Here is a 27,278-nt window from a genome sequence, read left to right on the forward strand (position 1 = left end):
TGACCACAGAAACCAATGCATGGTCAAGCAACAGCAATGACACACCCTTGTGTATAGGCATGAGACCCTCATGTCATTTAACAGGATTCAGCACCACCCACAAGACAGCTACCTGTCATGTCATGTCAAACCTGCACAGGTGTGCTAGATTATTATTATTTAGTTTTATTTTATTTTTTTACACCAATCAGTGTGCAAACATGGTCATTAAAACGCTAAATGAATAGACGTTCATAAACCAGTCAGTGCAACTCATCATTTTGGTCTCCAATTCTCAAACTCAAATTCTCACCCACGGAGGATTAAATGAGAATCTTTCTTGTTTAACACTGGAATGGGGTGGTGCACTGTTCACTACCCGAAGATACTGCCACATCGGGTCAATGCATAGGGCGACAGAAGCAAGCTTCCAAATCAGCTCCCTTTCTCAAAAATCCATTTAATTTATGGTCCCCAGATAGGGAACGTATGTATCAGTATGTGCTCACAAGTCACCCAAGTGCAAGTATTCACACAAAAAAAAACGTGCCTCAGGATGCGATCTGTCGCAAGATCCTTTCTTTTTTTACACTTGATCTAAGCCAAAAGGCCTAGAGGGGATAACCGGGAAAGGGGTGGACCCAACCATGTCCCCTTCATGAGCACTCACATTACTCATAGGAATGGAAGGAAGGCTGGCAGCCAACCAGCCTCCCATACACTTTCTGGGTGGGTGGCAGTCAGCCACCCATACATACATACAGCACAGGCTAAACCCACATCATCACTTAAAAAAAGGACAGGTGACCATTGCACTCTGATGGAGCATTTAGCAATGCAATCCATAGCCTGGCTTTTGCCTGAACCCCCATCACTCCTCCTCTTGCATATAAGACAATATTTCAGATCTGCATATGAAAACAACACGCCTACCTTTGTTGCACATAGCTGCCTGCCTGTCTCTAGTTACCCCACTGGCTGTAGCTGCGTCCCTTCCGACATGGAATAACACCAACTGTAACGATAAACTGAAAATTAACAGTATAAACCTGCATCATTTTGGACTCTGGTATTTGCTGAATCCGGGTGACCTGACAATCGATGGTGGTGCCGCTGGTGATTGTGGCCTTCTTGGAATCTGTTGGGCCTATGTGTTAGCTCACACATCACTTGGGTATCCATGGTAACTACCACAACATGGTCATCTGCAGTTTACATCTAGCCCGTGGCATTGAATGGCATTTTAAAAGTGCTAAGGGTCCTGGTGCAATAATCCTCCCATGAGGATCAGCCTCAACGGCTTTGTAGATTGCACTCATGTCAGCAACTCCATATACATTTTTTTTTCTTCATGCTTCTTTCTTCATCCTTTTTTCTTTCTGTCATTCAGACTTTCATTCATTCGATCTCTCTCACTCACTTGCTTTAACTCATTTGTTCTCACTCACTCACTCACTCACTCACTCAATCACTCACTCACTCATTCACTCTCACTCACTCTCACTCACTCTCACTCTCTCACTCACTCGCTCACTAAGTCAGTCTCTCTCTCTCTCTCTCTTTTTCTTTTTATATATATTTTTTTCCGTCTTCTTCTTCTTCTTCTTCTTCTTCTTCAGACCCTGTCATAGCACTAATGCCTTTCCAATACCACCAGCAGATGGAGACACTCCATTGCAACATTGGTTGTGAGCAGCAGTTTCTAAAAACAAATGCCTCATGGCGGATTTCCCATCCATCAATGGATGGTAAATTTTGTTTTTATCATTCACTGACCACAGAAACCAATGCATGGTCAAGCAACAGCAATGACACACCCTTGTGTATAGGCATGAGACCCTCATGTCATTTAACAGGATTCAGCACCACCCACAAGACAGCTACCTGTCATGTCATGTCAAACCTGCACAGGTGTGCTAGATTATTATTATTTAGTTTTATTTTATTTTTTTACACCAATCAGTGTGCAAACATGGTCATTAAAACGCTAAATGAATAGACGTTCATAAACCAGTCAGTGCAACTCATCATTTTGGTCTCCAATTCTCAAACTCAAATTCTCACCCACGGAGGATTAAATGAGAATCTTTCTTGTTTAACACTGGAATGGGGTGGTGCACTGTTCACTACCCGAAGATACTGCCACATCGGGTCAATGCATAGGGCGACAGAAGCAAGCTTCCAAATCAGCTCCCTTTCTCAAAAATCCATTTAATTTATGGTCCCCAGATAGGGAACGTATGTATCAGTATGTGCTCACAAGTCACCCAAGTGCAAGTATTCACACAAAAAAAAACGTGCCTCAGGATGCGATCTGTCGCAAGATCCTTTCTTTTTTTACACTTGATCTAAGCCAAAAGGCCTAGAGGGGATAACCGGGAAAGGGGTGGACCCAACCATGTCCCCTTCATGAGCACTCACATTACTCATAGGAATGGAAGGAAGGCTGGCAGCCAACCAGCCTCCCATACACTTTCTGGGTGGGTGGCAGTCAGCCACCCATACATACATACAGCACAGGCTAAACCCACATCATCACTTAAAAAAAGGACAGGCGACCATTGCACTCTGATGGAGCATTTAGCAATGCAATCCATAGCCTGGCTTTTGCCTGAACCCCCATCACTCCTCCTCTTGCATATAAGACAATATTTCAGATCTGCATATGAAAACAACACGCCTACCTTTGTTGCACATAGCTGCCTGCCTGTCTCTAGTTACCCCACTGGCTGTAGCTGCGTCCCTTCCGACATGGAATAACACCAACTGTAACGATAAACTGAAAATTAACAGTATAAACCTGCATCATTTTGGACTCTGGTATTTGCTGAATCCGGGTGACCTGACAATCGATGGTGGTGCCGCTGGTGATTCTGGCCTTCTTGGAATCTGTTGGGCCTATGTGTTAGCTCACACATCACTTGGGTATCCATGGTAACTACCACAACATGGTCATCTGCAGTTTACATCTAGCCCGTGGCATTGAATGGCATTTTAAAAGTGCTAAGGGTCCTGGTGCAATAATCCTCCCATGAGGATCAGCCTCAACGGCTTTGTAGATTGCACTCATGTCAGCAACTCCATATACATTTTTTTTTCTTCATGCTTCTTTCTTCATCCTTTTTTCTTTCTGTCATTCAGACTTTCATTCATTCGATCTCTCTCACTCACTTGCTTTAACTCATTTGTTCTCACTCACTCACTCACTCACTCAATCACTCACTCACTCATTCACTCTCACTCACTCTCACTCTCTCACTCACTCGCTCACTAAGTCAGTCTCTCTCTCTCTCTCTCTTTTTCTTTTTATATATATTTTTTTCCGTCTTCTTCTTCTTCTTCTTCTTCAGACCCTGTCATAGCACTAATGCCTTTCCAATACCACCAGCAGATGGAGACACTCCATTGCAACATTGGTTGTGAGCAGCAGTTTCTAAAAACAAATGCCTCATGGCGGATTTCCCATCCATCAATGGATGGTAAATTTTGTTTTTATCATTCACTGACCACAGAAACCAATGCATGGTCAAGCAACAGCAATGACACACCCTTGTGTATAGGCATGAGACCCTCATGTCATTTAACAGGATTCAGCACCACCCACAAGACAGCTACCTGTCATGTCATGTCAAACCTGCACAGGTGTGCTAGATTATTATTATTTAGTTTTATTTTATTTTTTTACACCAATCAGTGTGCAAACATGGTCATTAAAACGCTAAATGAATAGACGTTCATAAACCAGTCAGTGCAACTCATCATTTTGGTCTCCAATTCTCAAACTCAAATTCTCACCCACGGAGGATTAAATGAGAATCTTTCTTGTTTAACACTGGAATGGGGTGGTGCACTGTTCACTACCCGAAGATACTGCCACATCGGGTCAATGCATAGGGCGACAGAAGCAAGCTTCCAAATCAGCTCCCTTTCTCAAAAATCCATTTAATTTATGGTCCCCAGATAGGGAACGTATGTATCAGTATGTGCTCACAAGTCACCCAAGTGCAAGTATTCACACAAAAAAAAACGTGCCTCAGGATGCGATCTGTCGCAAGATCCTTTCTTTTTTTACACTTGATCTAAGCCAAAAGGCCTAGAGGGGATAACCGGGAAAGGGGTGGACCCAACCATGTCCCCTTCATGAGCACTCACATTACTCATAGGAATGGAAGGAAGGCTGGCAGCCAACCAACCTCCCATACACTTTCTGGGTGGGTGGCAGTCAGCCACCCATACATACATACAGCACAGGCTAAACCCACATCATCACTTAAAAAAAGGACAGGCGACCATTGCACTCTGATGGAGCATTTAGCAATGCAATCCATAGCCTGGCTTTTGCCTGAACCCCCATCACTCCTCCTCTTGCATATAAGACAATATTTCAGATCTGCATATGAAAACAACACGCCTACCTTTGTTGCACATAGCTGCCTGCCTGTCTCTAGTTACCCCACTGGCTGTAGCTGCGTCCCTTCCGACATGGAATAACACCAACTGTAACGATAAACTGAAAATTAACAGTATAAACCTGCATCATTTTGGACTCTGGTATTTGCTGAATCCGGGTGACCTGACAATCGATGGTGGTGCCGCTGGTGATTCTGGCCTTCTTGGAATCTGTTGGGCCTATGTGTTAGCTCACACATCACTTGGGTATCCATGGTAACTACCACAACATGGTCATCTGCAGTTTACATCTAGCCCGTGGCATTGAATGGCATTTTAAAAGTGCTAAGGGTCCTGGTGCAATAATCCTCCCATGAGGATCAGCCTCAACGGCTTTGTAGATTGCACTCATGTCAGCAACTCCATATACATTTTTTTTTCTTCATGCTTCTTTCTTCATCCTTTTTTCTTTCTGTCATTCAGACTTTCATTCATTCGATCTCTCTCACTCACTTGCTTTAACTCATTTGTTCTCACTCACTCACTCACTCACTCAATCACTCACTCACTCATTCACTCTCACTCACTCTCACTCTCTCACTCACTCGCTCACTAAGTCAGTCTCTCTCTCTCTCTCTCTTTTTCTTTTTATATATATTTTTTTCCGTCTTCTTCTTCTTCTTCTTCTTCTTCTTCTTCTTCTTCAGACCCTGTCATAGCACTAATGCCTTTCCAATACCACCAGCAGATGGAGACACTCCATTGCAACATTGGTTGTGAGCAGCAGTTTCTAAAAACAAATGCCTCATGGCGGATTTCCCATCCATCAATGGATGGTAAATTTTGTTTTTATCATTCACTGACCACAGAAACCAATGCATGGTCAAGCAACAGCAATGACACACCCTTGTGTATAGGCATGAGACCCTCATGTCATTTAACAGGATTCAGCACCACCCACAAGACAGCTACCTGTCATGTCATGTCAAACCTGCACAGGTGTGCTAGATTATTATTATTTAGTTTTATTTTATTTTTTTACACCAATCAGTGTGCAAACATGGTCATTAAAACGCTAAATGAATAGACGTTCATAAACCAGTCAGTGCAACTCATCATTTTGGTCTCCAATTCTCAAACTCAAATTCTCACCCACGGAGGATTAAATGAGAATCTTTCTTGTTTAACACTGGAATGGGGTGGTGCACTGTTCACTACCCGAAGATACTGCCACATCGGGTCAATGCATAGGGCGACAGAAGCAAGCTTCCAAATCAGCTCCCTTTCTCAAAAATCCATTTAATTTATGGTCCCCAGATAGGGAACGTATGTATCAGTATGTGCTCACAAGTCACCCAAGTGCAAGTATTCACACAAAAAAAAACGTGCCTCAGGATGCGATCTGTCGCAAGATCCTTTCTTTTTTTACACTTGATCTAAGCCAAAAGGCCTAGAGGGGATAACCGGGAAAGGGGTGGACCCAACCATGTCCCCTTCATGAGCACTCACATTACTCATAGGAATGGAAGGAAGGCTGGCAGCCAACCAGCCTCCCATACACTTTCTGGGTGGGTGGCAGTCAGCCACCCATACATACATACAGCACAGGCTAAACCCACATCATCACTTAAAAAAAGGACAGGCGACCATTGCACTCTAATGGAGCATTTAGCAATGCAATCCATAGCCTGGCTTTTGCCTGAACCCCCATCACTCCTCCTCTTGCATATAAGACAATATTTCAGATCTGCATATGAAAACAACACGCCTACCTTTGTTGCACATAGCTGCCTGCCTGTCTCTAGTTACCCCACTGGCTGTAGCTGCGTCCCTTCCGACATGGAATAACACCAACTGTAACGATAAACTGAAAATTAACAGTATAAACCTGCATCATTTTGGACTCTGGTATTTGCTGAATCCGGGTGACCTGACAATCGATGGTGGTGCCGCTGGTGATTCTGGCCTTCTTGGAATCTGTTGGGCCTATGTGTTAGCTCACACATCACTTGGGTATCCATGGTAACTACCACAACATGGTCATCTGCAGTTTACATCTAGCCCGTGGCATTGAATGGCATTTTAAAAGTGCTAAGGGTCCTGGTGCAATAATCCTCCCATGAGGATCAGCCTCAACGGCTTTGTAGATTGCACTCATGTCAGCAACTCCATATACATTTTTTTTTCTTCATGCTTCTTTCTTCATCCTTTTTTCTTTCTGTCATTCAGACTTTCATTCATTCGATCTCTCTCACTCACTTGCTTTAACTCATTTGTTCTCACTCACTCACTCACTCACTCAATCACTCACTCACTCATTCACTCTCACTCACTCTCACTCTCTCACTCACTCGCTCACTAAGTCAGTCTCTCTCTCTCTCTCTCTCTTTTTCTTTTTATATATATTTTTTTCCGTCTTCTTCTTCTTCTTCAGACCCTGTCATAGCACTAATGCCTTTCCAATACCACCAGCAGATGGAGACACTCCATTGCAACATTGGTTGTGAGCAGCAGTTTCTAAAAACAAATGCCTCATGGCGGATTTCCCATCCATCAATGGATGGTAAATTTTGTTTTTATCATTCACTGACCACAGAAACCAATGCATGGTCAAGCAACAGCAATGACACACCCTTGTGTATAGGCATGAGACCCTCATGTCATTTAACAGGATTCAGCATCACCCACAAGACAGCTACCTGTCATGTCATGTCAAACCTGCACAGGTGTGCTAGATTATTATTATTTAGTTTTATTTTATTTTTTTACACCAATCAGTGTGCAAACATGGTCATTAAAACGCTAAATGAATAGACGTTCATAAACCAGTCAGTGCAACTCATCATTTTGGTCTCCAATTCTCAAACTCAAATTCTCACCCACGGAGGATTAAATGAGAATCTTTCTTGTTTAACACTGGAATGGGGTGGTGCACTGTTCACTACCCGAAGATACTGCCACATCGGGTCAATGCATAGGGCGACAGAAGCAAGCTTCCAAATCAGCTCCCTTTCTCAAAAATCCATTTAATTTATGGTCCCCAGATAGGGAACGTATGTATCAGTATGTGCTCACAAGTCACCCAAGTGCAAGTATTCACACAAAAAAAAACGTGCCTCAGGATGCGATCTGTCGCAAGATCCTTTCTTTTTTTACACTTGATCTAAGCCAAAAGGCCTAGAGGGGATAACCGGGAAAGGGGTGGACCCAACCATGTCCCCTTCATGAGCACTCACATTACTCATAGGAATGGAAGGAAGGCTGGCAGCCAACCAGCCTCCCATACACTTTCTGGGTGGGTGGCAGTCAGCCACCCATACATACATACAGCACAGGCTAAACCCACATCATCACTTAAAAAAAGGACAGGCGACCATTGCACTCTGATGGAGCATTTAGCAATGCAATCCATAGCCTGGCTTTTGCCTGAATCCCCATCACTCCTCCTCTTGCATATAAGACAATATTTCAGATCTGCATATGAAAACAACACGCCTACCTTTGTTGCACATAGCTGCCTGCCTGTCTCTAGTTACCCCACTGGCTGTAGCTGCGTCCCTTCCGACATGGAATAACACCAACTGTAACGATAAACTGAAAATTAACAGTATAAACCTGCATCATTTTGGACTCTGGTATTTGCTGAATCCGGGTGACCTGACAATCGATGGTGGTGCCGCTGGTGATTCTGGCCTTCTTGGAATCTGTTGGGCCTATGTGTTAGCTCACACATCACTTGGGTATCCATGGTAACTACCACAACATGGTCATCTGCAGTTTACATCTAGCCCGTGGCATTGAATGGCATTTTAAAAGTGCTAAGGGTCCTGGTGCAATAATCCTCCCATGAGGATCAGCCTCAACGGCTTTGTAGATTGCACTCATGTCAGCAACTCCATATACATTTTTTTTTCTTCATGCTTCTTTCTTCATCCTTTTTTCTTTCTGTCATTCAGACTTTCATTCATTCGATCTCTCTCACTCACTTGCTTTAACTCATTTGTTCTCACTCACTCACTCACTCACTCACTCAATCACTCACTCACTCATTCACTCTCACTCACTCTCACTCTCTCACTCACTCGCTCACTAAGTCAGTCTCTCTCTCTCTCTTTTTCTTTTTATATATATTTTTTTCCGTCTTCTTCTTCTTCTTCTTCAGACCCTGTCATAGCACTAATGCCTTTCCAATACCACCAGCAGATGGAGACACTCCATTGCAACATTGGTTGTGAGCAGCAGTTTCTAAAAACAAATGCCTCATGGCGGATTTCCCATCCATCAATGGATGGTAAATTTTGTTTTTATCATTCACTGACCACAGAAACCAATGCATGGTCAAGCAACAGCAATGACACACCCTTGTGTATAGGCATGAGACCCTCATGTCATTTAACAGGATTCAGCACCACCCACAAGACAGCTACCTGTCATGTCATGTCAAACCTGCACAGGTGTGCTAGATTATTATTATTTAGTTTTATTTTATTTTTTTACACCAATCAGTGTGCAAACATGGTCATTAAAACGCTAAATGAATAGACGTTCATAAACCAGTCAGTGCAACTCATCATTTTGGTCTCCAATTCTCAAACTCAAATTCTCACCCACGGAGGATTAAATGAGAATCTTTCTTGTTTAACACTGGAATGGGGTGGTGCACTGTTCACTACCCGAAGATACTGCCACATCGGGTCAATGCATAGGGCGACAGAAGCAAGCTTCCAAATCAGCTCCCTTTCTCAAAAATCCATTTAATTTATGGTCCCCAGATAGGGAACGTATGTATCAGTATGTGCTCACAAGTCACCCAAGTGCAAGTATTCACACAAAAAAAAACGTGCCTCAGGATGCGATCTGTCGCAAGATCCTTTCTTTTTTTACACTTGATCTAAGCCAAAAGGCCTAGAGGGGATAACCGGGAAAGGGGTGGACCCAACCATGTCCCCTTCATGAGCACTCACATTACTCATAGGAATGGAAGGAAGGCTGGCAGCCAACCAGCCTCCCATACACTTTCTGGGTGGGTGGCAGTCAGCCACCGTTACATACATACAGCACAGGCTAAACCCACATCATCACTTAAAAAAAGGACAGGCGACCATTGCACTCTGATGGAGCATTTAGCAATGCAATCCATAGCCTGGCTTTTGCCTGAACCCCCATCACTCCTCCTCTTGCATATAAGACAATATTTCAGATCTGCATATGAAAACAACACGCCTACCTTTGTTGCACATAGCTGCCTGCCTGTCTCTAGTTACCCCACTGGCTGTAGCTGCGTCCCTTCCGACATGGAATAACACCAACTGTAACGATAAACTGAAAATTAACAGTATAAACCTGCATCATTTTGGACTCTGGTATTTGCTGAATCCGGGTGACCTGACAATCGATGGTGGTGCCGCTGGTGATTCTGGCCTTCTTGGAATCTGTTGGGCCTATGTGTTAGCTCACACATCACTTGGGTATCCATGGTAACTACCACAACATGGTCATCTGCAGTTTACATCTAGCCCGTGGCATTGAATGGCATTTTAAAAGTGCTAAGGGTCCTGGTGCAATAATCCTCCCATGAGGATCAGCCTCAACGGCTTTGTAGATTGCACTCATGTCAGCAACTCCATATACATTTTTTTTTCTTCATGCTTCTTTCTTCATCCTTTTTTCTTTCTGTCATTCAGACTTTCATTCATTCGATCTCTCTCACTCACTTGCTTTAACTCATTTGTTCTCACTCACTCACTCACTCAATCACTCACTCACTCATTCACTCTCACTCACTCTCACTCTCTCACTCACACGCTCACTAAGTCAGTCTCTCTCTCTCTCTCTTTTTCTTTTTATATATATTTTTTTCCGTCTTCTTCTTCTTCTTCTTCTTCAGACCCTGTCATAGCACTAATGCCTTTCCAATACCACCAGCAGATGGAGACACTCCATTGCAACATTGGTTGTGAGCAGCAGTTTCTAAAAACAAATGCCTCATGGCGGATTTCCCATCCATCAATGGATGGTAAATTTTGTTTTTATCATTCACTGACCACAGAAACCAATGCATGGTCAAGCAACAGCAATGACACACCCTTGTGTATAGGCATGAGACCCTCATGTCATTTAACAGGATTCAGCACCACCCACAAGACAGCTACCTGTCATGTCATGTCAAACCTGCACAGGTGTGCTAGATTATTATTATTTAGTTTTATTTTATTTTTTTACACCAATCAGTGTGCAAACATGGTCATTAAAACGCTAAATGAATAGACGTTCATAAACCAGTCAGTGCAACTCATCATTTTGGTCTCCAATTCTCAAACTCAAATTCTCACCCACGGAGGATTAAATGAGAATCTTTCTTGTTTAACACTGGAATGGGGTGGTGCACTGTTCACTACCCGAAGATACTGCCACATCGGGTCAATGCATAGGGCGACAGAAGCAAGCTTCCAAATCAGCTCCCTTTCTCAAAAATCCATTTAATTTATGGTCCCCAGATAGGGAACGTATGTATCAGTATGTGCTCACAAGTCACCCAAGTGCAAGTATTCACACAAAAAAAAAAACGTGCCTCAGGATGCGATCTGTCGCAAGATCCTTTCTTTTTTTACACTTGATCTAAGCCAAAAGGCCTAGAGGGGATAACCGGGAAAGGGGTGGACCCAACCATGTCCCCTTCATGAGCACTCACATTACTCATAGGAATGGAAGGAAGGCTGGCAGCCAACCAGCCTCCCATACACTTTCTGGGTGGGTGGCAGTCAGCCACCCATACATACATACAGCACAGGCTAAACCCACATCATCACTTAAAAAAAGGACAGGCGACCATTGCACTCTGATGGAGCATTTAGCAATGCAATCCATAGCCTGGCTTTTGCCTGAATCCCCATCACTCCTCCTCTTGCATATAAGACAATATTTCAGATCTGCATATGAAAACAACACGCCTACCTTTGTTGCACATAGCTGCCTGCCTGTCTCTAGTTACCCCACTGGCTGTAGCTGCGTCCCTTCCGACATGGAATAACACCAACTGTAACGATAAACTGAAAATTAACAGTATAAACCTGCATCATTTTGGACTCTGGTATTTGCTGAATCCGGGTGACCTGACAATCGATGGTGGTGCCGCTGGTGATTCTGGCCTTCTTGGAATCTGTTGGGCCTATGTGTTAGCTCACACATCACTTGGGTATCCATGGTAACTACCACAACATGGTCATCTGCAGTTTACATCTAGCCCGTGGCATTGAATGGCATTTTAAAAGTGCTAAGGGTCCTGGTGCAATAATCCTCCCATGAGGATCAGCCTCAACGGCTTTGTAGATTGCACTCATGTCAGCAACTCCATATACATTTTTTTTTCTTCATGCTTCTTTCTTCATCCTTTTTTCTTTCTGTCATTCAGACTTTCATTCATTCGATCTCTCTCACTCACTTGCTTTAACTCATTTGTTCTCACTCACTCACTCACTCACTCACTCAATCACTCACTCACTCATTCACTCTCACTCACTCTCACTCTCTCACTCACTCGCTCACTAAGTCAGTCTCTCTCTCTCTCTCTCTTTTTCTTTTTATATATATTTTTTTCCGTCTTCTTCTTCTTCTTCTTCTTCTTCTTTTTCTTCTTCAGACCCTGTCATAGCACTAATGCCTTTCCAATACCACCAGCAGATGGAGACACTCCATTGCAACATTGGTTGTGAGCAGCAGTTTCTAAAAACAAATGCCTCATGGCGGATTTCCCATCCATCAATGGATGGTAAATTTTGTTTTTATCATTCACTGACCACAGAAACCAATGCATGGTCAAGCAACAGCAATGACACACCCTTGTGTATAGGCATGAGACCCTCATGTCATTTAACAGGATTCAGCACCACCCACAAGACAGCTACCTGTCATGTCATGTCAAACCTGCACAGGTGTGCTAGATTATTATTATTTAGTTTTATTTTATTTTTTTACACCAATCAGTGTGCAAACATGGTCATTAAAACGCTAAATGAATAGACGTTCATAAACCAGTCAGTGCAACTCATCATTTTGGTCTCCAATTCTCAAACTCAAATTCTCACCCACGGAGGATTAAATGAGAATCTTTCTTGTTTAACACTGGAATGGGGTGGTGCACTGTTCACTACCCGAAGATACTGCCACATCGGGTCAATGCATAGGGCGACAGAAGCAAGCTTCCAAATCAGCTCCCTTTCTCAAAAATCCATTTAATTTATGGTCCCCAGATAGGGAACGTATGTATCAGTATGTGCTCACAAGTCACCCAAGTGCAAGTATTCACACAAAAAAAAAACGTGCCTCAGGATGCGATCTGTCGCAAGATCCTTTCTTTTTTTACACTTGATCTAAGCCAAAAGGCCTAGAGGGGATAACCGGGAAAGGGGTGGACCCAACCATGTCCCCTTCATGAGCACTCACATTACTCATAGGAATGGAAGGAAGGCTGGCAGCCAACCAGCCTCCCATACACTTTCTGGGTGGGTGGCAGTCAGCCACCCATACATACATACAGCACAGGCTAAACCCACATCATCACTTAAAAAAAGGACAGGCGACCATTGCACTCTGATGGAGCATTTAGCAATGCAATCCATAGCCTGGCTTTTGCCTGAACCCCCATCACTCCTCCTCTTGCATATAAGACAATATTTCAGATCTGCATATGAAAACAACACGCCTACCTTTGTTGCACATAGCTGCCTGCCTGTCTCTAGTTACCCCACTGGCTGTAGCTGCGTCCCTTCCGACATGGAATAACACCAACTGTAACGATAAACTGAAAATTAACAGTATAAACCTGCATCATTTTGGACTCTGGTATTTGCTGAATCCGGGTGACCTGACAATCGATGGTGGTGCCGCTGGTGATTCTGGCCTTCTTGGAATCTGTTGGGCCTATGTGTTAGCTCACACATCACTTGGGTATCCATGGTAACTACCACAACATGGTCATCTGCAGTTTACATCTAGCCCGTGGCATTGAATGGCATTTTAAAAGTGCTAAGGGTCCTGGTGCAATAATCCTCCCATGAGGATCAGCCTCAACGGCTTTGTAGATTGCACTCATGTCAGCAACTCCATATACATTTTTTTTTCTTCATGCTTCTTTCTTCATCCTTTTTTCTTTCTGTCATTCAGACTTTCATTCATTCGATCTCTCTCACTCACTTGCTTTAACTCATTTGTTCTCACTCACTCACTCACTCACTCAATCACTCACTCACTCATTCACTCTCACTCACTCTCACTCTCTCACTCACTCGCTCACTAAGTCAGTCTCTCTCTCTCTCTCTCTTTTTCTTTTTATATATATTTTTTTCCGTCTTCTTCTTCTTCTTCTTCTTCTTCTTCAGACCCTGTCATAGCACTAATGCCTTTCCAATACCACCAGCAGATGGAGACACTCCATTGCAACATTGGTTGTGAGCAGCAGTTTCTAAAAACAAATGCCTCATGGCGGATTTCCCATCCATCAATGGATGGTAAATTTTGTTTTTATCATTCACTGACCACAGAAACCAATGCATGGTCAAGCAACAGCAATGACACACCCTTGTGTATAGGCATGAGACCCTCATGTCATTTAACAGGATTCAGCACCACCCACAAGACAGCTACCTGTCATGTCATGTCAAACCTGCACAGGTGTGCTAGATTATTATTATTTAGTTTTATTTTATTTTTTTACACCAATCAGTGTGCAAACATGGTCATTAAAACGCTAAATGAATAGACGTTCATAAACCAGTCAGTGCAACTCATCATTTTGGTCTCCAATTCTCAAACTCAAATTCTCACCCACGGAGGATTAAATGAGAATCTTTCTTGTTTAACACTGGAATGGGGTGGTGCACTGTTCACTACCCGAAGATACTGCCACATCGGGTCAATGCATAGGGCGACAGAAGCAAGCTTCCAAATCAGCTCCCTTTCTCAAAAATCCATTTAATTTATGGTCCCCAGATAGGGAACGTATGTATCAGTATGTGCTCACAAGTCACCCAAGTGCAAGTATTCACACAAAAAAAAAAACGTGCCTCAGGATGCGATCTGTCGCAAGATCCTTTCTTTTTTTACACTTGATCTAAGCCAAAAGGCCTAGAGGGGATAACCGGGAAAGGGGTGGACCCAACCATGTCCCCTTCATGAGCACTCACATTACTCATAGGAATGGAAGGAAGGCTGGCAGCCAACCAGCCTCCCATACACTTTCTGGGTGGGTGGCAGTCAGCCACCCATACATACATACAGCACAGGCTAAACCCACATCATCACTTAAAAAAAGGACAGGCGACCATTGCACTCTGATGGAGCATTTAGCAATGCAATCCATAGCCTGGCTTTTGCCTGAATCCCCATCACTCCTCCTCTTGCATATAAGACAATATTTCAGATCTGCATATGAAAACAACACGCCTACCTTTGTTGCACATAGCTGCCTGCCTGTCTCTAGTTACCCCACTGGCTGTAGCTGCGTCCCTTCCGACATGGAATAACACCAACTGTAACGATAAACTGAAAATTAACAGTATAAACCTGCATCATTTTGGACTCTGGTATTTGCTGAATCCGGGTGACCTGACAATCGATGGTGGTGCCGCTGGTGATTCTGGCCTTCTTGGAATCTGTTGGGCCTATGTGTTAGCTCACACATCACTTGGGTATCCATGGTAACTACCACAACATGGTCATCTGCAGTTTACATCTAGCCCGTGGCATTGAATGGCATTTTAAAAGTGCTAAGGGTCCTGGTGCAATAATCCTCCCATGAGGATCAGCCTCAACGGCTTTGTAGATTGCACTCATGTCAGCAACTCCATATACATTTTTTTTTCTTCATGCTTCTTTCTTCATCCTTTTTTCTTTCTGTCATTCAGACTTTCATTCATTCGATCTCTCTCACTCACTTGCTTTAACTCATTTGTTCTCACTCACTCACTCACTCACTCACTCAATCACTCACTCACTCATTCACTCTCACTCACTCTCACTCTCTCACTCACTCGCTCACTAAGTCAGTCTCTCTCTCTCTCTCTCTTTTTCTTTTTATATATATTTTTTTCCGTCTTCTTCTTCTTCTTCTTCTTCTTCTTTTTCTTCTTCAGACCCTGTCATAGCACTAATGCCTTTCCAATACCACCAGCAGATGGAGACACTCCATTGCAACATTGGTTGTGAGCAGCAGTTTCTAAAAACAAATGCCTCATGGCGGATTTCCCATCCATCAATGGATGGTAAATTTTGTTTTTATCATTCACTGACCACAGAAACCAATGCATGGTCAAGCAACAGCAATGACACACCCTTGTGTATAGGCATGAGACCCTCATGTCATTTAACAGGATTCAGCACCACCCACAAGACAGCTACCTGTCATGTCATGTCAAACCTGCACAGGTGTGCTAGATTATTATTATTTAGTTTTATTTTATTTTTTTACACCAATCAGTGTGCAAACATGGTCATTAAAACGCTAAATGAATAGACGTTCATAAACCAGTCAGTGCAACTCATCATTTTGGTCTCCAATTCTCAAACTCAAATTCTCACCCACGGAGGATTAAATGAGAATCTTTCTTGTTTAACACTGGAATGGGGTGGTGCACTGTTCACTACCCGAAGATACTGCCACATCGGGTCAATGCATAGGGCGACAGAAGCAAGCTTCCAAATCAGCTCCCTTTCTCAAAAATCCATTTAATTTATGGTCCCCAGATAGGGAACGTATGTATCAGTATGTGCTCACAAGTCACCCAAGTGCAAGTATTCACACAAAAAAAAAACGTGCCTCAGGATGCGATCTGTCGCAAGATCCTTTCTTTTTTTACACTTGATCTAAGCCAAAAGGCCTAGAGGGGATAACCGGGAAAGGGGTGGACCCAACCATGTCCCCTTCATGAGCACTCACATTACTCATAGGAATGGAAGGAAGGCTGGCAGCCAACCAGCCTCCCATACACTTTCTGGGTGGGTGGCAGTCAGCCACCCATACATACATACAGCACAGGCTAAACCCACATCATCACTTAAAAAAAGGACAGGCGACCATTGCACTCTGATGGAGCATTTAGCAATGCAATCCATAGCCTGGCTTTTGCCTGAACCCCCATCACTCCTCCTCTTGCATATAAGACAATATTTCAGATCTGCATATGAAAACAACACGCCTACCTTTGTTGCACATAGCTGCCTGCCTGTCTCTAGTTACCCCACTGGCTGTAGCTGCGTCCCTTCCGACATGGAATAACACCAACTGTAACGATAAACTGAAAATTAACAGTATAAACCTGCATCATTTTGGACTCTGGTATTTGCTGAATCCGGGTGACCTGACAATCGATGGTGGTGCCGCTGGTGATTCTGGCCTTCTTGGAATCTGTTGGGCCTATGTGTTAGCTCACACATCACTTGGGTATCCATGGTAACTACCACAACATGGTCATCTGCAGTTTACATCTAGCCCGTGGCATTGAATGGCATTTTAAAAGTGCTAAGGGTCCTGGTGCAATAATCCTCCCATGAGGATCAGCCTCAACGGCTTTGTAGATTGCACTCATGTCAGCAACTCCATATACATTTTTTTTTCTTCATGCTTCTTTCTTCATCCTTTTTTCTTTCTGTCATTCAGACTTTCATTCATTCGATCTCTCTCACTCACTTGCTTTAACTCATTTGTTCTCACTCACTCACTCACTCAATCACTCACTCACTCATTCACTCTCACTCACTCTCACTCTCTCACTCACTCGCTCACTAAGTCAGTCTCTCTCTCTCTCTCTCTTTTTCTTTTTATATATATTTTTTTCCGTCTTCTTCTTCTTCTTCTTCTTCTTCTTCTTCTTCTTCTTCTTCTTCTTCTTCTTCTTCTTCTTCTTCTTCAGACCCTGTCATAGCACTAATGCCTTTCCAATACCACCAGCAGATGGAGACACTCCATTGCAACATTGGTTGTGAGCAGCAGTTTCTAAAAACAAATGCCTCATGGCGGATTTCCCATCCATCAATGGATGGTAAATTTTGTTTTTATCATTCACTGACCACAGAAACCAATGCATGGTCAAGCAACAGCAATGACACACCCTTGTGTATAGGCATGAGACCCTCATGTCATTTAACAGGATTCAGCACCACCCACAAGACAGCTACCTGTCATGTCATGTCAAACCTGCACAGGTGTGCTAGATTATTATTATTTAGTTTTATTTTATTTTTTTACACCAATCAGTGTGCAAACATGGTCATTAAAACGCTAAATGAATAGACGTTCATAAACCAGTCAGTGCAACTCATCATTTTGGTCTCCAATTCTCAAACTCAAATTCTCACCCACGGAGGATTAAATGAGAATCTTTCTTGTTTAACACTGGAATGGGGTGGTGCACTGTTCACTACCCGAAGATACTGCCACATCGGGTCAATGCATAGGGCGACAGAAGCAAGCTTCCAAATCAGCTCCCTTTCTCAAAAATCCATTTAATTTATGGTCCCCAGATAGGGAACGTATGTATCAGTATGTGCTCACAAGTCACCCAAGTGCAAGTATTCACACAAAAAAAAACGTGCCTCAGGATGCGATCTGTCGCAAGATCCTTTCTTTTTTTACACTTGATCTAAGCCAAAAGGCCTAGAGGGGATAACCGGGAAAGGGGTGGACCCAACCATGTCCCCTTCATGAGCACTCACATTACTCATAGGAATGGAAGGAAGGCTGGCAGCCAACCAGCCTCCCATACACTTTCTGGGTGGGTGGCAGTCAGCCACCCATACATACATACAGCACAGGCTAAACCCACATCATCACTTAAAAAAAGGACAGGCGACCATTGCACTCTGATGGAGCATTTAGCAATGCAATCCATAGCCTGGCTTTTGCCTGAACCCCCATCACTCCTCCTCTTGCATATAAGACAATATTTCAGATCTGCATATGAAAACAACACGCCTACCTTTGTTGCACATAGCTGCCTGCCTGTCTCTAGTTACCCCACTGGCTGTAGCTGCGTCCCTTCCGACATGGAATAACACCAACTGTAACGATAAACTGAAAATTAACAGTATAAACCTGCATCATTTTGGACTCTGGTATTTGCTGAATCCGGGTGACCTGACAATCGATGGTGGTGCCGCTGGTGATTCTGGCCTTCTTGGAATCTGTTGGGCCTATGTGTTAGCTCACACATCACTTGGGTATCCATGGTAACTACCACAACATGGTCATCTGCAGTTTACATCTAGCCCGTGGCATTGAATGGCATTTTAAAAGTGCTAAGGGTCCTGGTGCAATAATCCTCCCATGAGGATCAGCCTCAACGGCTTTGTAGATTGCACTCATGTCAGCAACTCCATATACATTTTTTTTTCTTCATGCTTCTTTCTTCATCCTTTTTTCTTTCTGTCATTCAGACTTTCATTCATTCGATCTCTCTCACTCACTTGCTTTAACTCATTTGTTCTCACTCACTCACTCACTCAATCACTCACTCACTCATTCACTCTCACTCACTCTCACTCTCTCACTCACTCGCTCACTAAGTCAGTCTCTCTCTCTCTCTCTCTTTTTCTTTTTATATATATTTTTTTCCGTCTTCTTCTTCTTCTTCTTCTTCTTCTTCTTCTTCTTCTTCTTCTTCTTCTTCTTCTTCTTCTTCTTCAGACCCTGTCATAGCACTAATGCCTTTCCAATACCACCAGCAGATGGAGACACTCCATTGCAACATTGGTTGTGAGCAGCAGTTTCTAAAAACAAATGCCTCATGGCGGATTTCCCATCCATCAATGGATGGTAAATTTTGTTTTTATCATTCACTGACCACAGAAACCAATGCATGGTCAAGCAACAGCAATGACACACCCTTGTGTATAGGCATGAGACCCTCATGTCATTTAACAGGATTCAGCACCACCCACAAGACAGCTACCTGTCATGTCATGTCAAACCTGCACAGGTGTGCTAGATTATTATTATTTAGTTTTATTTTATTTTTTTACACCAATCAGTGTGCAAACATGGTCATTAAAACGCTAAATGAATAGACGTTCATAAACCAGTCAGTGCAACTCATCATTTTGGTCTCCAATTCTCAAACTCAAATTCTCACCCACGGAGGATTAAATGAGAATCTTTCTTGTTTAACACTGGAATGGGGTGGTGCACTGTTCACTACCCGAAGATACTGCCACATCGGGTCAATGCATAGGGCGACAGAAGCAAGCTTCCAAATCAGCTCCCTTTCTCAAAAATCCATTTAATTTATGGTCCCCAGATAGGGAACGTATGTATCAGTATGTGCTCACAAGTCACCCAAGTGCAAGTATTCACACAAAAAAAAACGTGCCTCAGGATGCGATCTGTCGCAAGATCCTTTCTTTTTTTACACTTGATCTAAGCCAAAAGGCCTAGAGGGGATAACCGGGAAAGGGGTGGACCCAACCATGTCCCCTTCATGAGCACTCACATTACTCATAGGAATGGAAGGAAGGCTGGCAGCCAACCAGCCTCCCATACACTTTCTGGGTGGGTGGCAGTCAGCCACCCATACATACATACAGCACAGGCTAAACCCACATCATCACTTAAAAAAAGGACAGGCGACCATTGCACTCTGATGGAGCATTTAGCAATGCAATCCATAGCCTGGCTTTTGCCTGAACCCCCATCACTCCTCCTCTTGCATATAAGACAATATTTCAGATCTGCATATGAAAACAACACGCCTACCTTTGTTGCACATAGCTGCCTGCCTGTCTCTAGTTACCCCACTGGCTGTAGCTGCGTCCCTTCCGACATGGAATAACACCAACTGTAACGATAAACTGAAAATTAACAGTATAAACCTGCATCATTTTGGACTCTGGTATTTGCTGAATCCGGGTGACCTGACAATCGATGGTGGTGCCGCTGGTGATTCTGGCCTTCTTGGAATCTGTTGGGCCTATGTGTTAGCTCACACATCACTTGGGTATCCATGGTAACTACCACAACATGGTCATCTGCAGTTTACATCTAGCCCGTGGCATTGAATGGCATTTTAAAAGTGCTAAGGGTCCTGGTGCAATAATCCTCCCATGAGGATCAGCCTCAACGGCTTTGTAGATTGCACTCATGTCAGCAACTCCATATACATTTTTTTTTCTTCATGCTTCTTTCTCCATCCTTTTTTCTTTCTGTCATTCAGACTTTCATTCATTCGATCTCTCTCACTCACTTGCTTTAACTCATTTGTTCTCACTCACTCACTCACTCACTCACTCAATCACTCACTCACTCATTCACTCTCACTCACTCTCACTCTCTCACTCACTCGCTCACTAAGTCAGTCTCTCTCTCTCTCTCTCTCTTTTTCTTTTTATATATATTTTTTTCCGTCTTCTTCTTCTTCTTCTTCTTCTTCTTCAGACCCTGTCATAGCACTAATGCCTTTCCAATACCACCAGCAGATGGAGACACTCCATTGCAACATTGGTTGTGAGCAGCAGTTTCTAAAAACAAATGCCTCATGGCGGATTTCCCATCCATCAATGGATGGTAAATTTTGTTTTTATCATTCACTGACCACAGAAACCAATGCATGGTCAAGCAACAGCAATGACACACCCTTGTGTATAGGCATGAGACCCTCATGTCATTTAACAGGATTCAGCACCACCCACAAGACAGCTACCTGTCATGTCATGTCAAACCTGCACAGGTGTGCTAGATTATTATTATTTAGTTTTATTTTATTTTTTTACACCAATCAGTGTGCAAACATGGTCATTAAAACGCTAAATGAATAGACGTTCATAAACCAGTCAGTGCAACTCATCATTTTGGTCTCCAATTCTCAAACTCAAATTCTCACCCACGGAGGATTAAATGAGAATCTTTCTTGTTTAACACTGGAATGGGGTGGTGCACTGTTCACTACCCGAAGATACTGCCACATCGGGTCAATGCATAGGGCGACAGAAGCAAGCTTCCAAATCAGCTCCCTTTCTCAAAAATCCATTTAATTTATGGTCCCCAGATAGGGAACGTATGTATCAGTATGTGCTCACAAGTCACCCAAGTGCAAGTATTCACACAAAAAAAAACGTGCCTCAGGATGCGATCTGTCGCAAGATCCTTTCTTTTTTTACACTTGATCTAAGCCAAAAGGCCTAGAGGGGATAACCGGGAAAGGGGTGGACCCAACCATGTCCCCTTCATGAGCACTCACATTACTCATAGGAATGGAAGGAAGGCTGGCAGCCAACCAGCCTCCCATACACTTTCTGGGTGGGTGGCAGTCAGCCACCCATACATACATACAGCACAGGCTAAACCCACATCATCACTTAAAAAAAGGACAGGCGACCATTGCACTCTGATGGAGCATTTAGCAATGCAATCCATAGCCTGGCTTTTGCCTGAACCCCCATCACTCCTCCTCTTGCATATAAGACAATATTTCAGATCTGCATATGAAAACAACACGCCTACCTTTGTTGCACATAGCTGCCTGCCTGTCTCTAGTTACCCCACTGGCTGTAGCTGCGTCCCTTCCGACATGGAATAACACCAACTGTAACGATAAACTGAAAATTAACAGTATAAACCTGCATCATTTTGGACTCTGGTATTTGCTGAATCCGGGTGACCTGACAATCGATGGTGGTGCCGCTGGTGATTCTGGCCTTCTTGGAATCTGTTGGGCCTATGTGTTAGCTCACACATCACTTGGGTATCCATGGTAACTACCACAACATGGTCATCTGCAGTTTACATCTAGCCCGTGGCATTGAATGGCATTTTAAAAGTGCTAAGGGTCCTGGTGCAATAATCCTCCCATGAGGATCAGCCTCAACGGCTTTGTAGATTGCACTCATGTCAGCAACTCCATATACATTTTTTTTTCTTCATGCTTCTTTCTTCATCCTTTTTTCTTTCTGTCATTCAGACTTTCATTCATTCGATCTCTCTCACTCACTTGCTTTAACTCATTTGTTCTCACTCACTCACTCACTCACTCACTCATTCACTCTCACTCACTCTCACTCTCTCACTCACTCGCTCACTAAGTCAGTCTCTCTCTCTCTCTCTCTTTTTCTTTTTATATATATTTTTTTCCGTCTTCTTCTTCTTCTTCTTCTTCAGACCCTGTCATAGCACTAATGCCTTTCCAATACCACCAGCAGATGGAGACACTCCATTGCAACATTGGTTGTGAGCAGCAGTTTCTAAAAACAAATGCCTCATGGCGGATTTCCCATCCATCAATGGATGGTAAATTTTGTTTTTATCATTCACTGACCACAGAAACCAATGCATGGTCAAGCAACAGCAATGACACACCCTTGTGTATAGGCATGAGACCCTCATGTCATTTAACAGGATTCAGCACCACCCACAAGACAGCTACCTGTCATGTCATGTCAAACCTGCACAGGTGTGCTAGATTATTATTATTTAGTTTTATTTTATTTTTTTACACCAATCAGTGTGCAAACATGGTCATTAAAACGCTAAATGAATAGACGTTCATAAACCAGTCAGTGCAACTCATCATTTTGGTCTCCAATTCTCAAACTCAAATTCTCACCCACGGAGGATTAAATGAGAATCTTTCTTGTTTAACACTGGAATGGGGTGGTGCACTGTTCACTACCCGAAGATACTGCCACATCGGGTCAATGCATAGGGCGACAGAAGCAAGCTTCCAAATCAGCTCCCTTTCTCAAAAATCCATTTAATTTATGGTCCCCAGATAGGGAACGTATGTATCAGTATGTGCTCACAAGTCACCCAAGTGCAAGTATTCACACAAAAAAAAAACGTGCCTCAGGATGCGATCTGTCGCAAGATCCTTTCTTTTTTTACACTTGATCTAAGCCAAAAGGCCTAGAGGGGATAACCGGGAAAGGGGTGGACCCAACCATGTCCCCTTCATGAGCACTCACATTACTCATAGGAATGGAAGGAAGGCTGGCAGCCAACCAGCCTCCCATACACTTTCTGGGTGGGTGGCAGTCAGCCACCCATACATACATACAGCACAGGCTAAACCCACATCATCACTTAAAAAAAGGACAGGCGACCATTGCACTCTGATGGAGCATTTAGCAATGCAATCCATAGCCTGGCTTTTGCCTGAATCCCCATCACTCCTCCTCTTGCATATAAGACAATATTTCAGATCTGCATATGAAAACAACACGCCTACCTTTGTTGCACATAGCTGCCTGCCTGTCTCTAGTTACCCCACTGGCTGTAGCTGCGTCCCTTCCGACATGGAATAACACCAACTGTAACGATAAACTGAAAATTAACAGTATAAACCTGCATCATTTTGGACTCTGGTATTTGCTGAATCCGGGTGACCTGACAATCGATGGTGGTGCCGCTGGTGATTCTGGCCTTCTTGGAATCTGTTGGGCCTATGTGTTAGCTCACACATCACTTGGGTATCCATGGTAACTACCACAGCATGGTCATCTGCAGTTTACATCTAGCCCGTGGCATTGAATGGCATTTTAAAAGTGCTAAGGGTCCTGGTGCAATAATCCTCCCATGAGGATCAGCCTCAACGGCTTTGTAGATTGCACTCATGTCAGCAACTCCATATACATTTTTTTTTCTTCATGCTTCTTTCTTCATCCTTTTTTCTTTCTGTCATTCAGACTTTCATTCATTCGATCTCTCTCACTCACTTGCTTTAACTCATTTGTTCTCACTCACTCACTCACTCACTCAATCACTCACTCACTCATTCACTCTCACTCACTCTCACTCTCTCACTCACTCGCTCACTAAGTCAGTCTCTCTCTCTCTCTCTCTTTTTCTTTTTATATATATTTTTTTCCGTCTTCTTCTTCTTCTTCTTCTTCTTCTTCTTCAGACCCTGTCATAGCACTAATGCCTTTCCAATACCACCAGCAGATGGAGACACTCCATTGCAACATTGGTTGTGAGCAGCAGTTTCTAAAAACAAATGCCTCATGGCGGATTTCCCATCCATCAATGGATGGTAAATTTTGTTTTTATCATTCACTGACCACAGAAACCAATGCATGGTCAAGCAACAGCAATGACACACCCTTGTGTATAGGCATGAGACCCTCATGTCATTTAACAGGATTCAGCACCACCCACAAGACAGCTACCTGTCATGTCATGTCAAACCTGCACAGGTGTGCTAGATTATTATTATTTAGTTTTATTTTATTTTTTTACACCAATCAGTGTGCAAACATGGTCATTAAAACGCTAAATGAATAGACGTTCATAAACCAGTCAGTGCAACTCATCATTTTGGTCTCCAATTCTCAAACTCAAATTCTCACCCACGGAGGATTAAATGAGAATCTTTCTTGTTTAACACTGGAATGGGGTGGTGCACTGTTCACTACCCGAAGATACTGCCACATCGGGTCAATGCATAGGGCGATAGAAGCAAGCTTCCAAATCAGCTCCCTTTCTCAAAAATCCATTTAATTTATGGTCCCCAGATAGGGAACGTATGTATCAGTATGTGCTCACAAGTCACCCAAGTGCAAGTATTCACACAAAAAAAAACGTGCCTCAGGATGCGATCTGTCGCAAGATCCTTTCTTTTTTTACACTTGATCTAAGCCAAAAGGCCTAGAGGGGATAACCGGGAAAGGGGTGGACCCAACCATGTCCCCTTCATGAGCACTCACATTACTCATAGGAATGGAAGGAAGGCTGGCAGCCAACCAGCCTCCCATACACTTTCTGGGTGGGTGGCAGTCAGCCACCCATACATACATACAGCACAGGCTAAACCCACATCATCACTTAAAAAAAGGACAGGCGACCATTGCACTCTGATGGAGCATTTAGCAATGCAATCCATAGCCTGGCTTTTGCCTGAACCCCCATCACTCCTCCTCTTGCATATAAGACAATATTTCAGATCTGCATATGAAAACAACACGCCTACCTTTGTTGCACATAGCTGCCTGCCTGTCTCTAGTTACCCCACTGGCTGTAGCTGCGTCCCTTCCGACATGGAATAACACCAACTGTAACGATAAACTGAAAATTAACAGTATAAACCTGCATCATTTTGGACTCTGGTATTTGCTGAATCCGGGTGACCTGACAATCGATGGTGGTGCCGCTGGTGATTCTGGCCTTCTTGGAATCTGTTGGGCCTATGTGTTAGCTCACACATCACTTGGGTATCCATGGTAACTACCACAACATGGTCATCTGCAGTTTACATCTAGCCCGTGGCATTGAATGGCATTTTAAAAGTGCTAAGGGTCCTGGTGCAATAATCCTCCCATGAGGATCAGCCTCAACGGCTTTGTAGATTGCACTCATGTCAGCAACTCCATATACATTTTTTTTTCTTCATGCTTCTTTCTTCATCCTTTTTTCTTTCTGTCATTCAGACTTTCATTCATTCGATCTCTCTCACTCACTTGCTTTAACTCATTTGTTCTCACTCACTCACTCACTCACTCAATCACTCACTCACTCATTCACTCTCACTCACTCTCACTCTCTCACTCACTCGCTCACTAAGTCAGTCTCTCTCTCTCTCTCTCTTTTTCTTTTTATATATATTTTTTTCCGTCTTCTTCTTCTTCTTCTTCAGACCCTGTCATAGCACTAATGCCTTTCCAATACCACCAGCAGATGGAGACACTCCATTGCAACATTGGTTGTGAGCAGCAGTTTCTAAAAACAAATGCCTCATGGCGGATTTCCCATCCATCAATGGATGGTAAATTTTGTTTTTATCATTCACTGACCACAGAAACCAATGCATGGTCAAGCAACAGCAATGACACACCCTTGTGTATAGGCATGAGACCCTCATGTCATTTAACAGGATTCAGCACCACCCACAAGACAGCTACCTGTCATGTCATGTCAAACCTGCACAGGTGTGCTAGATTATTATTATTTAGTTTTATTTTATTTTTTTACACCAATCAGTGTGCAAACATGGTCATTAAAACGCTAAATGAATAGACGTTCATAAACCAGTCAGTGCAACTCATCATTTTGGTCTCCAATTCTCAAACTCAAATTCTCACCCACGGAGGATTAAATGAGAATCTTTCTTGTTTAACACTGGAATGGGGTGGTGCACTGTTCACTACCCGAAGATACTGCCACATCGGGTCAATGCATAGGGCGACAGAAGCAAGCTTCCAAATCAGCTCCCTTTCTCAAAAATCCATTTAATTTATGGTCCCCAGATAGGGAACGTATGTATCAGTATGTGCTCACAAGTCACCCAAGTGCAAGTATTCACACAAAAAAAAACGTGCCTCAGGATGCGATCTGTCGCAAGATCCTTTCTTTTTTTACACTTGATCTAAGCCAAAAGGCCTAGAGGGGATAACCGGGAAAGGGGTGGACCCAACCATGTCCCCTTCATGAGCACTCACATTACTCATAGGAATGGAAGGAAGGCTGGCAGCCAACCAGCCTCCCATACACTTTCTGGGTGGGTGGCAGTCAGCCACCCATACATACATACAGCACAGGCTAAACCCACATCATCACTTAAAAAAAGGACAGGCGACCATTGCACTCTGATGGAGCATTTAGCAATGCAATCCATAGCCTGGCTTTTGCCTGAACCCCCATCACTCCTCCTCTTGCATATAAGACAATATTTCAGATCTGCATATGAAAACAACACGCCTACCTTTGTTGCACATAGCTGCCTGCCTGTCTCTAGTTACCCCACTGGCTGTAGCTGCGTCCCTTCCGACATGGAATAACACCAACTGTAACGATAAACTGAAAATTAACAGTATAAACCTGCATCATTTTGGACTCTGGTATTTGCTGAATCCGGGTGACCTGACAATCGATGGTGGTGCCGCTGGTGATTCTGGCCTTCTTGGAATCTGTTGGGCCTATGTGTTAGCTCACACATCAC

General features: G+C 43.4%; 16 pseudogenes; all 16 read right to left on the reverse strand.

The window, feature by feature from the left end:
- Positions 1 to 337: 337 nt before the first annotated feature.
- On the reverse strand, positions 338 to 601 carry LOC130303841 (U2 spliceosomal RNA; annotated as a pseudogene).
- A 1,487-nt stretch (positions 602 to 2,088) lies between these two features.
- Positions 2,089 to 2,352, reverse strand: LOC130303842 (U2 spliceosomal RNA; annotated as a pseudogene).
- A 1,467-nt stretch (positions 2,353 to 3,819) lies between these two features.
- LOC130303843 (U2 spliceosomal RNA) lies at positions 3,820 to 4,083 on the reverse strand (annotated as a pseudogene).
- A 1,482-nt stretch (positions 4,084 to 5,565) lies between these two features.
- Positions 5,566 to 5,829, reverse strand: LOC130303844 (U2 spliceosomal RNA; annotated as a pseudogene).
- A 1,463-nt stretch (positions 5,830 to 7,292) lies between these two features.
- LOC130303845 (U2 spliceosomal RNA) lies at positions 7,293 to 7,556 on the reverse strand (annotated as a pseudogene).
- Positions 7,557 to 9,020: 1,464 nt separating this feature from the next.
- LOC130303846 (U2 spliceosomal RNA) lies at positions 9,021 to 9,284 on the reverse strand (annotated as a pseudogene).
- Positions 9,285 to 10,745: 1,461 nt separating this feature from the next.
- LOC130303875 (U2 spliceosomal RNA) lies at positions 10,746 to 11,011 on the reverse strand (annotated as a pseudogene).
- A 1,486-nt stretch (positions 11,012 to 12,497) lies between these two features.
- Positions 12,498 to 12,762, reverse strand: LOC130303868 (U2 spliceosomal RNA; annotated as a pseudogene).
- Positions 12,763 to 14,235: 1,473 nt separating this feature from the next.
- LOC130303876 (U2 spliceosomal RNA) lies at positions 14,236 to 14,501 on the reverse strand (annotated as a pseudogene).
- Positions 14,502 to 15,987: 1,486 nt separating this feature from the next.
- Positions 15,988 to 16,252, reverse strand: LOC130303869 (U2 spliceosomal RNA; annotated as a pseudogene).
- A 1,511-nt stretch (positions 16,253 to 17,763) lies between these two features.
- Positions 17,764 to 18,027, reverse strand: LOC130303847 (U2 spliceosomal RNA; annotated as a pseudogene).
- Positions 18,028 to 19,535: 1,508 nt separating this feature from the next.
- LOC130303848 (U2 spliceosomal RNA) lies at positions 19,536 to 19,799 on the reverse strand (annotated as a pseudogene).
- Positions 19,800 to 21,278: 1,479 nt separating this feature from the next.
- On the reverse strand, positions 21,279 to 21,542 carry LOC130303850 (U2 spliceosomal RNA; annotated as a pseudogene).
- A 1,455-nt stretch (positions 21,543 to 22,997) lies between these two features.
- LOC130303870 (U2 spliceosomal RNA) lies at positions 22,998 to 23,262 on the reverse strand (annotated as a pseudogene).
- A 1,476-nt stretch (positions 23,263 to 24,738) lies between these two features.
- On the reverse strand, positions 24,739 to 25,002 carry LOC130303838 (U2 spliceosomal RNA; annotated as a pseudogene).
- A 1,464-nt stretch (positions 25,003 to 26,466) lies between these two features.
- Positions 26,467 to 26,730, reverse strand: LOC130303851 (U2 spliceosomal RNA; annotated as a pseudogene).
- Between the last annotated feature and the right edge of the window lie 548 nt (positions 26,731 to 27,278).

This window comes from Hyla sarda, unplaced genomic scaffold (genome assembly GCF_029499605.1).
Source record: "Hyla sarda isolate aHylSar1 unplaced genomic scaffold, aHylSar1.hap1 scaffold_1250, whole genome shotgun sequence".
NCBI classification, from domain to species: domain Eukaryota; kingdom Metazoa; phylum Chordata; class Amphibia; order Anura; family Hylidae; genus Hyla; species Hyla sarda.